This window comes from Canis lupus, chromosome 2 (assembly GCF_011100685.1).
Source record: "Canis lupus familiaris isolate Mischka breed German Shepherd chromosome 2, alternate assembly UU_Cfam_GSD_1.0, whole genome shotgun sequence".
Classification (NCBI taxonomy): domain Eukaryota; kingdom Metazoa; phylum Chordata; class Mammalia; order Carnivora; family Canidae; genus Canis; species Canis lupus.
Window position 1 is genome coordinate 78123908 of NC_049223.1, and position 8410 is coordinate 78132317.

General features: G+C 49.3%; 1 long non-coding RNA gene across 1 annotated transcript; it reads right to left on the reverse strand.

Annotated features, from left to right (window-relative positions):
- Positions 1–285: 285 nt before the first annotated feature.
- LOC119870056 lies at positions 286–4665 on the reverse strand. The gene is made up of 3 exons (XR_005355101.1): positions 4465–4665; positions 4197–4277; positions 286–4041 (listed from the first exon to the last, which is right to left on the reverse strand). It is a non-coding gene; the product is annotated as an uncharacterized LOC119870056 (long non-coding RNA).
- Between the last annotated feature and the right edge of the window lie 3745 nt (positions 4666–8410).

An 8410-nucleotide genomic window follows, 5' to 3' on the forward strand; every position in this document is an offset into this window, starting at 1 on the left:
GCTTCCAAGCCGTTCTCTGGGGCCTCATTAGAGATGGGCAAATGTTAGGGGGCGAGGAATTCATTGTGCACCTGTAGAGCCTAATGTCTTTGGAAAGCCATGAATTGGGGAGCTTAACTAATGAGCGCACCATGAAAGCCACAGATCACCTAGTTCAGTGTTAGAGTCACCTCTCAGGTTGGGTAGAAATGAAAGTCCCCAAAGAAAGGCCACTCCATCAATTAATGAAGAGCTTTTATTTTTCAGGCTGATAAATATGCAGCAGATGTTTTGATAGACAAAGAGTGTTTACTAGAGGCCTTCAAAAAAAAAAAAAAAAAGCCATGCTGATTTGTGGTTGGGATGAGAGAGGTTGGGGAGGAAGAGATTTCTCTACATGATGTACTCTGTTATCAAAACAGAGCAGCTGGTTGGGGATTTCAGGGTTCAGATGATTCTTCACTGCTTCTGCCTCTCTCTGCAGGGCCACTTCTGCTATTCTGGCTTTTGCTTACCCTTCTAGAGCCTGCCCCTAAGATTGTCATGAGGTTAAAGGAGAGAATCCCCAGAAAGCTGGTATTTTAGTGTCTGGCCTTGACGGTTTACGGGACTCATTGCCCGCGTTATTCATAATATTGGCAGCTGGGGAGACGTGTCCCTTCCTGGGAAGGGGGAAACAAGCAGAGGTCACGGGGGATTGCTGCCCGCGGCTGCTGAAGATCTCGGCTGCACTTAGGCTCATCTTTACAGGCCGATTGGACCCGAGCGATAGTGGTGGAGCAGCCCGGGCTGCAGGGGCGCCGCTGGCCGGGGTCTGCTTCCACCGCAGCCCTGGACCTCCCCCGTGCACGCTGGCCATCCGCGTTGCCCTGAGACAGCGATGCTGGTCCACCAGCAGGACTGTAAATGCAAAAGCTCCGCTGCCCTTTATAGGGAACCTTAGCAACTGCCTAGTGGCTTGGAGTGAGGCCATGCTCATGCTGCCATGGCCTAAGCTCAGGCCTTCCAAACTCACGCTCCTGTTTCCAGTCTGTCTTACCCTCCGCTTGCCCTTCCTCCAGCCACCAAGAGGCCCGTCTAGAACCAGCTGCTGATCTGGGACATGATACACTCCTGTTTTAAAGGGCCGGCTGGCTCTCCTTTGCCTGGGGGGTGGGGGGGGAGTCCAGTCCACCCTCCTTAGAGAGGCACGCAGGGCCCTTTATAATCGCTCCACTGTCCCAGGAGGACTCTCCTCATTCCTGGCAGGGCAGGCCCTTCCTTGACTCCAAACTTCAGCACATGCTCTTCCCACTGCCTGGAGGCTGTTCCCTACCTGCTTCTCCTCCTTGGCAAACTCCTGTTTGGTCCCGCAAGACTCAGCTACAGGATGGGCCCCTCCGTGTGGCCTTTGCTGACTTCCTTGAGCAGAGGTCCCACACTCCTCTGGGAGCAGGACCCCCTGCCTGGTGAAGGCAAATATGTTTCTTATCGCTCAAGAGGTGGCACCAGTGCTTCCCACCACCCACACTTCTGCGCAGGGCTTGGGTGCTGCCGAATGGTGTGGAGCCTGGCCGTGCAAGACGTTCTTTTTTTTTTCTCCTAATATATTCATGAGAGACACACAGAGAGATGCAGAGACACAGGCAGAGGGAGAAACAACCTTCATGCAGGGAGCCTGGACTCGAGCCCGGGACCCCAGGAGGCAGACGCTCAACCACTGAGCCACCCAGACGTCCCGGAAAACATCCTTCCAGATCTGGTGCTCTCAGTTTCGGCCTCCTTGGGAGACATCGTGAACCTCAGCACCAGAAATCATCCTAGATGTGGAAATGATGGAATTGATGAGATATTAAACGCCACTAATCATTGTTGTGATTACAAAAAGGAGAGACACCCAGAAGGGAATGGAAATGTTCTCTGAACTCCGGCAGGTGTTCCCAGCTGGGGGCGGGGGCAACGGTGTTTCTTCCTACACAGCCTGGAGCCTGGTGCCCTCCCTCCGGGGTCCCACCCCACCCCCCTGCCACCTCCGTCCTGGTGGTCACTGAGCATCGGCGACACCCACGTGCTGGCAAGGTCCCTCTTCCTTTCTGAAGCCCCACCTGCTTGGTCTGTACACAGGCCCGGATGATGTCTGCCTCAGAAGAGCGTCCTGAAGATGGGAGGAGGGTCTACCTGTGGAGTTCTTAGTAGACAGGAAACACGGTCCCATCCTCCGTCCCTTCCCCACTTCAGCTGGCAGTTCACCCCGTGCTCGGCAGCAGCCAGGGGAGAAAGTTCTCGGCCGTGACACAGAGAGGGGTCAGGCTAGAGGGGTGGCCGGGCCTTTGCTGCACACATCTGGTCAGTGCCCAAGTGTCCACCTGATTTAGTCCCCGGGGGCAGCTGGGCCTGTGACGGACTGCCCCCCTCTTCCAAGCAGCATGGCAGGTGGTGCTGTGGAGTGACAAGAGGGCCTGCAGGGAGGGACCCAGAGGGGGCATCAGAGGGGTCACCAGGTGCCGCATTCAGTTCTGGTGCTTCATGTGTCAACCTGTTCAGTTCTCACAACCTTGGGAGCTTGGTACACTAACTACTAAAAACACTGGGACACTGAGGCCCAGAGGGGCCAGGTGACCTGGCTGGCAGGTGGGAGGCCTAGGTTTGAGCCCGGGCGTCCTTGCCCCGAGGGCAAGTGCTTCGACACCCACCACCCGACGCGCAGAGCTCAGGTTGCCCCGACAGCTTGAGCAACTGTAGTGGCTCCTCTAGTTGAGGTAGAGGCAGCAGCTCCGAAGCCAGGGGACAGAAGATCCTCCCTGGAAGCTGGGGATGCCACTTCCTCTTGTACCTTCCTGTTGCCATCTTCAAGAGGCCCAAATCCAGTGGGCCAGAGCTGTGCCCTTGGGTGTGGGACGTCCATTCATGTATTCAATACATGTTTAGCAGCCAGGCAGGGGGTGCCCGGGGTACAACAAGCAAGGTCCCAGACCTTGTCCTGGGGTTGATTGGGAAAAGAGCTAATAAATAAATATGAAAAATTCAGGTAGTCCTAAAAAATGAAGAAGGGTCAAGGCAGGTGAATAAGGTAGAGATTGAACAGTACTGGGTTGGGGAGAGGTGGGGGGAACAAGCTGGGGCAGTGGGCAGATTATTCTGCATGGATCCTTCTGTATGGATTTTAAACTAAATATTTCCCAATTCTGTGATCTCCTTCAGGCTTAGAAAGTGTCACCTGTCTTGTACAGCAGCTGTACACACACACCCATACAGCTCCCTCTCCTGTCGTAGCGCCGGCCTAGGCATGAAATAGGGGACGACCTGTACCCAGGAGGTTCTGGAGCTTGGTCAGGCTGTCTGTGTGCCTCACTTGCTCACCTGGCCTCAGGTACAGATGGTGCAGGAACACAGTCCTATTCAGGCTGGGTCGCTGGCCGTGTTCAACAGCCATTATTGAACTCCACTGAACTCCAACCTCAGATTTGAGCAGTTTGCAGAAAGGAGCCTGATCGCACTTTCAGCCTGGCAGCAGTGCTTGCTTCTAGCAAAATCTCCAGTCACAAGTAATCAAGACCCAAGCCCTGGTGTGCTGTGGGGTCATAGAATTAAAACGGTCCTGAGAGATTGCCCAGCCTCTGTCTTCAGATAAGGAATGTGTAAACCACCACGCTCCCCAGGGCCCATTTCTCTTCTTGGATAAATTCAAGGACAGAGGTCACAGGACGGGGGCATCCCCAATGTCATCAGGGTTATGCTCTGCCTCCGGTCGATTCCCTGAGCCCAGGTCACAGTATTTTCATTCAGAAACGGAGTCCCTGAAAGAGGCCCAAACAAAGGCCATTAGAGTATTTGACGATTTGTAAGGTGGTGGTCTCAGCTGCAGACCGGGCTTCTGTGCTTGTGAAAATGTAAAATATTTAGAGAACAGGAACCTACCTGTCTCCACATCCCTCCCTGCTAAGAATATATTATCTTGATTAAGGCGAGGAGAGACGTGTGCTGATCACGTGGCTGAGGACCAAGCAGAAGGGCTGAACTGATTTGCGTTGGCCATCTCTACACAGAGCACTTGTGAGGACACTGGAAATTCTTCCAAGTTCCCTGGGGACAGCATCGTTAGGGGACACGTCGCTGTGAACTGGCTGCAGGGCATGGCTGATCCAAATGACCCAAGTTAGCTTTACACCTTGGATGCAGGTGTTTTGTTTCATAACCAGGATCTTTAACGGTTTCATCCGGGGGAGGTTGGCACCTACCTTGCACGAGGCCCATTGCTGGGCACCCAGAGAACCATGAGGACGAATGAGTTGCAGGCTGTGGTCAAAGGGCTTCTGGGCCTGGAAAGAGAGGCCAGCTGTGTGCTGGTTCTAGGAGATTGATTGCTCCTCTATTGGTTGGTTCTCTCCTACTCATCCCTCCCTCTGAGCCTCTGCTCCCACATTTACTTTCAGGAACCTTCCCCCATCCTCTATCTGTGATTCCCTACCATCTTTTGACGTATTCACTAATTCCACAAGCACTTACTGAGCACCTGCTGAGCTCCAGGCACTGTTTAGACCATTGCACTAATCCCATGAGGTTATAGTTTTCTGTGTATGACCTGCCTCCCCACGCTAGACAGTTGCTTCCAGGAGGCCAGTGAGCACACCTTCTCTTGCGCGTCCCCAGAACCTGGCCCAAAGCAGCTGTGCAGTAAATGTCTGTGTAACAAACGAAGAGAGGAAGAGCAATGGTATTAGATGGGTGGTTACTGGAATAAAGACAAGCATTTGTGCATGTTTTTACAGATGTCAGACTTTCTCAATAAACAGAATGTCATCTGATTCTTTGCAACAGCCCCTTGGGAAACAGTTGTTTGCATCGGTTGGTGGGAAGATTTTTGATGCCAGTCCCATGCTCTCTGGACTGCACATAGGATTATTTCTTCTGTGAGAACCTGAAAGGGGGAGAATGAGCCGGGGCAGCTCAGGGCAGGGAGGGATGGCTTCCCTCAGAAGCTGGGGCAGCTCCTGACTAATGGAGGGGGGTCAATCCCCTGAGAAGGAAGCCCCAAGGGTAATTTGAGAGCAAGCCTGCCCCGAGAGGCAGTTTCAGAGGCCAGTCACTGGTCTGGCTTGTTGAGACTGAGATGAATAGACTCAGAGATGGTAAGTGTTCGTAGGGACCTTGACATGACCTAGCTTTGCTCAGCAGTTCTGAACCTGGCTGACACTTAGCGTTCTCTGGGTGAGGGAGATGGTTCCTAAACTCATGGTTCCTAGCCTCCAACCCCAGAGACCTTAATTCAGAAGATCTGGAGCAGATTTTTAAAAAAAAACTTTCCCACCTGGCCCATCTTTAAAACCTATTATTCAATTTTTGCCCATCGAACACAGTCTTAGAGTTCAAAAGCCATTTAGGGGCATTTCGAGCCATGCTGAGTCAGAGGTTTGTTGGTGACTGTCTGCATTTTCCCCAGCGCTTGTCTGCCAGCTGCACCCTCTCCTGCTCTATCGGACACACTCTTCCATCTGAAAATGAAAGGATGGTTTCTGGGGTTGACTGTGGGGAATTATTTGAACAGCGTAGCACAACCTGAACATCCAGGACCCAGACTAAGAGCATTCCAGTAAGTCCCAGGGGTGTCGCCTCAGTGGCCCCTCTCCAGTGTAAATGGTAGTGGAGTCAAATGCTCTCTGTAGGGTGCACAGATTCCCTGCGCTCCCAGCCTGGTCATTGCCTCAGTCTGCTTGTCCCACGACTCTCGCCCTCTTTTAAAACCCAAATTCAAAGGCATCAGGAGACAGTGGCTTGGTAGCCCAGGTCCTCAGACTGAATGCTCATGGCTTTGACCAGTGAAGTTGAGTGTTCAGATATTCTTCTGAGACCATTTGTTGTGAGTCAGTAAGACTATTTTGCACCACTATTGTATTTTGTTGGTTTCAAACTATTGCCAAATGAACAAAAAGACTAGTATAGTATTACCACATATGTTTTGTTTTTGTTTTTTTGCATGATTCTTCCCACTAAATTGGAAACTCTTGAGAGCAAATACCTGTCTGATTGATCTTTATGCCCTAAGTCCAGGGCATGTACCTGATTAGTTTGTTGGCTCAGTGAAAAGATAATGTATTTAACTAATATTTGATTCCGAAAAATCCAACATACGTAGAGTTCAGTTCAAGACTACATGTATTTTGAAAAGTGTAATACTTGTATCAGATAGAATGCGTAGATCAATTAATATATTGAGGACAAAGAAATTTATTTCTGAGCCCACCATCAGTCCCTGCTTGCCTTAGCTTTAACTAAAATAAAGTGCCCCGGGTTATGAAAGCAAAGTCACTGCACTGTGTTTTTTATTTTGACGTTAAAAATATGTTGAAAGACATGTAAGATTTTTAATATTTTAATATTAATATTCAATAGCAAAGATGTGCAAAATTATTTTTAGCCAACAAAAGGAATATTATATCCAAAGCAGTAGTCTCCAAGTTGTTGGTAATGTAATAAACTTGAGGTCCTTTCTATATAATCCTTCGAAAAGCAGAGCAAAATCCACAAGGTGTTTTTTTTAGATAATTTGACATACCAGTCCTATGTCTGGGAATTGTCCTAAAGAAATCATTCAAAAGATACAAAAAGCTACATAGATGTAGCTTCAAGCATTGACTTTTTTTTTAAGATTTTATTTGAGAGTGAGGGAGAGAGGGAGCAGGAGCAGGGGCAGAGGCAGAGGCAGAGGGTGAGGGAGAAGCAGACTCCCCGTTGAGCAGGGAGCCTAATGTGGGGCTCCATCCCAGGACCCCGGGATCATGACCTGAGCCAAAGATAGATGTGTAACTGACTGAGCCACGCAGGTGCCCCCAAGCATAGACTTCTATAGCAAAACCTGGAAACATAGAAATGTTCCATAAAAGGGAAATAGCTTAAGAAATTATAGTACATCAACATGTTGAAATATTAGTCAACCTTTAAATAATTATGAAGACTGGAGAAATTTGGAAAAAGAATCTAAAATCGCAGTGTTTGTTAGGATTGCAAATGTTAAATGCATGCATGCCTACTGGCAAGTGAGTAAAGTGCAAAATGAATTTAATCTTTAAGAAAGAAACAACATATGTCAAAATATTAATAACCATGATCTCTGACTGAAAGGATTATGGGTGATTTTTATTTTTATTTTTTTTAAGATTGTTTTTTTAAAATTTTTATTTATTTATGATAGTCACAGAGAGAGAGAGAGAGAGAGAGAGGCAGAGACGCAGGCAGAGGGAGAAGCAGGCTCCATGCACCGGGAGCCCGATGTGGGATTCAATCCTGGGTCTCCAGGATTGTGCCCTAGGCCAAAGGCAGGCGCCAAACCGCTGCGCCACCCAGGGATCCCTGATTTTTAGTTTCCTCTTCCATCTTCTCTATATTTTCTAAGTTTTCCATCAAAAAAAAAAAAAAGGTGTGTGTTTTGTCTTAGAGACAAAGTGCAATGGATCCTCTAAGAGTGAGCCTCTCCTGCCTGTTGATTGATTGATGATGATGATGATGCATATTATGGGTTAGCATTTACTTTAATACTGTTTTTACAATAAAACTCAGTACTACTTTTTTAAAGATTTATTTGAGAAAGAGAGAGACAGGGAACGAATGGGAGGGGCAGAGGGAAAGGGAGAGAGAGAGAATCTCAAGACTCTGAGTTGAGTGCGGAGCCTGATGTGGGGATCGGCCTCATGACCCTGAGATCACAACCTGAGCCAAACCAAGAGTTGGATGCTTCTTAACCGACTGAGCCATCCAGGTGCCCAAAAAGTAAGTACTACTTTTTTTAAAAAGTAAAGAGATGATATGCCCAGGAGCTGACCCAGCTTCTCATGACATCTGTGGGTACCACTGGGATCTTCATCTCTTGCTTGGATGACAAAAGTCATAACTTCTTCTTGGGATTCCATCTGCTACCTCTGCCTGTTCTCACCGCAGCATCCAGATCGCTAATTTGGACATACAAGTTAGGTACTGACTCCTCTGCTCAGCACCCTGCAGTGGCTCCCCATTTCACCCAGTGACAGTGCCTGGAAGATCCCGGTGATCTATTCCCCGTGCCATGTCTGAAGGCTCTGCCCTCCCTCACTCCAGCTACCCTGCCTGGGACCCTTCCCCTACGAGACTGGATGTACTCACTCCTTAGGACCTCTGCATCCCCACTGCCAGGAATGGGCTTCCCCCACACCTCTCCTACCCTCTTTCTCTCACCTCCTTCAAATTCTCTGCCCAGATGCTACTTTGTCAATTAGGTCAGCCTGGACCACCATGTGATGTCCCATCCTCTACCACACTCCCCCCCACCCCGTGGTCTCCAGATCTCCCTTTCCCTGCTCTGTTTTTCTGTTTTCCATCACCTGTATCCCCTTCAACCACACTGTATTGTTTATTACGTTCATTGTTCTTTTTCTGTATCCCCACATTAGAATGTAACCTGCATACGGACAGGGACTTTTGC